The sequence below is a fragment of the Cololabis saira genome, chromosome 3, assembly GCF_033807715.1.
Source record: "Cololabis saira isolate AMF1-May2022 chromosome 3, fColSai1.1, whole genome shotgun sequence".
Taxonomy (NCBI): Eukaryota; Metazoa; Chordata; class Actinopteri; order Beloniformes; family Belonidae; genus Cololabis; species Cololabis saira.
The window spans coordinates 240373-243127 of record NC_084589.1 but is presented as its reverse complement, the minus strand read 5'-3'; positions in this window follow the sequence as shown (position 1 = coordinate 243127).

Genomic DNA, 2755 nt, shown 5'->3' with positions numbered 1-2755 from the left:
AGATGGATTCCTCTTATTACTAGATATACGTGTTCACCATCTCTATCATTCTGGATGTTGACTGTTTTTCAATGACATATGGGTCATTTTTACACTTCTGTGAAAGCACTCAACCACTAGTTTTGTTTTGTTTTATGGTGTTTCAACGCTGGAATGATGGATCACTTTACTGACAAGCTTCTCCAAAATACCTGCAGCTGATTTATGTGTACACATAAAAGGCAAACAGGAGGAAACTGAGCGTGAACCTGAAATGTGATCCTCTCTAGCTGAAACTATTACACTTCAGCATCACAGGCGTCTGCTGGAGCCGGTCCAGCCGGTCCACCATGACACTTTCACTAATCCCCCTGGGAACCTCGCTATGGCAGTTAAAGTTAATAACCGTGGTTTGGAACTTGCCACAGCACGTTTACATTATGCCAAAGCACAAAATATTATTTGTTGTCGAATTAACTTAAGAAAATCAGTGTCGTCAACTGTCTTTTACCCATGGTTCTAGGTGTTTTGTTATTCTGCTTGTATGTTTAGAATACTTTGTATTAGGCCTGTGTTGAAAAAATCAAATTTCCGATTCTAAAGCGATTCTCATATTAATTCCTAAAAATCAATTTATATTTTTTTTGTTTATGTCCAAAAAAAAGGAATGTTTTGTTGGACACGAGAATAACTACTGCCATGTTTTTGCCTTTAAATATGTTTAAAGGTATGAAAACATTAAAGTTTTCAGTTATAATTGCATAAATATCTCAAAAATTAAAACCGAAATAGACCAAAAAAACAATTAAAACCGATTTAATCCGTCTCTGTTTCCTCCCTGGATCTGTTTGGTAATTCTGCCCCACGATGTTTCTGAAAGCAGTTCTATCAGCATTCTGGGAGCTGATTGGTCCTTACAGCATCATTAGCTGCAATACTTGCTGTTGAATCTCAATATAATACTAGTAGTAATATGTTGTATAACTACACAGTCATATAATTCACGCAACAGCTCAAAAAACAGTTTTAATAACACTAACCCAAATCAATATTGGATTGAATCGGATCTAATCAAATCTTGATAATCGATTCTGAATCTTAAGAATCAGAATCGAATCGATTCTTGACATTTGAATGGATCCCCAGCCCTACTTTGTATATAAATTATATATACTTTATGTACACTTTTTGTTCATTCTCTAGTTTGTAGAGATACTGGGTTTCCTGGGTAACAGGGGGAAGGGTTGGGGTAGTCAAGAATAGTTTATTTTCTGTTTTGTTTTGTTTCTGCTGTTTGCTTGGGTTTTTTTTTGCTGTTTTATTATTGTTGCTGTAGTCTTTTTTTTTTTTTTTATATATATATATATTTATTTATTTTTTGCATAGGAAGAGGAGAGAATCTCTGACCGGACTGCTTCCAATCTCTATGCCATGTATGAAAGTACCATGATCATCTTGTTACCACGAGATTCTTAATAAAAAGTATTCTTAATAAAAAATTGATCACAAAAAAAAGTGAATAACCGTGCTCTTCACCAGTGAAGGACGTGGTGACGGGACGAACTGGCAGAGCATTCCTGCATGGATGATTGTGGTATTTGGGGATGTTTCAGCATGTTTTTGTCCGCTGCACGGCCTGTTGATGTAGCACGAGTTCCCACAGCTGACATTTAGGCTCTTTTAGAGTCTGAGCCGGCCTAGCATGACATTTGCGTGTGAAGGGATGTTTCTCCCCCTGGCCGGCTGGACTGTCAGGGGATTTTGCTTCTCAGGAAAGAGCAGGAAGGGTCTCCGGACCTGGACTCGTGATGCGGTGGAGACGGCATCAGGAGTGCTGCCTGTCCTGCAGCCGTCCCTCCCCGTCACAGCAGGAGCAGGAACAGAGATAATGAAGGCTTGTTGAGGTCCGGGCCTCGGGACGGGTCACTGAGGAGGGTTAAGGCGCCTCCGGCTGATGCTTTCTCTCCGTCAGGCAGCAGCTAAGAGCTCTCTCTCTCTTTAGTAACACAACTGAAACCACAGCTGCATCCGAAATCCCACACTTCCACTCTAATGAGTAGCAAAAACAGTATGTGAGATTTTTTAGTGCGTCCGAAACATTAGTACGTACTCAATAGTATGCGCCATCCATACTCATTCTGGAGAAATGTATTAGTCCACGTTTCCACAAAGGACTATTTACGTATTTACAAAAACTGATATTTCCCCCTCTACGTTTTGAAAAATACCATCATTTACACGAACCTGCATAAATATCTGTTAAGGTGCTAAGAGCAGCCAAACCTACAGGGGGCAGTGTAACGAGAAGATAAAGTCATGCTAGCCAATCAGAATCCTGGAAAAAAACATCAACAAATGACACGAGTAACTTCCAGTTACGTCCAAGATGAACGAGAGTCTTTCGTTTGGAGTGACAGAGAAGTGGAGTTTTAAGTGTGACTTTAGAATATAAAACAAGTAAAATAGAAGAAAATATTGACGGTGGCCAAACTAATTGTAAACACAGGTGTCACTCATGACGCTGGTGACGTTTCTGTCTTCGTCATTACATTACAACTTTTGGTATTTTTTTGTTTATGCCCAAAAAAGGAATGTTTTGTTGGACACCAGAATAACTATTGCCACATTTTTAATAACATTAACCAAAATCAATATTGGAATCAAATAGCGTGATAATCCATTCTGAATCTTAAGAATCAGAATCGAATCGATTCTTGACATTTGAATGGATCCCCAGCCCTAACACAGATCAATATAAACAGCTGCTCTGCAGGAA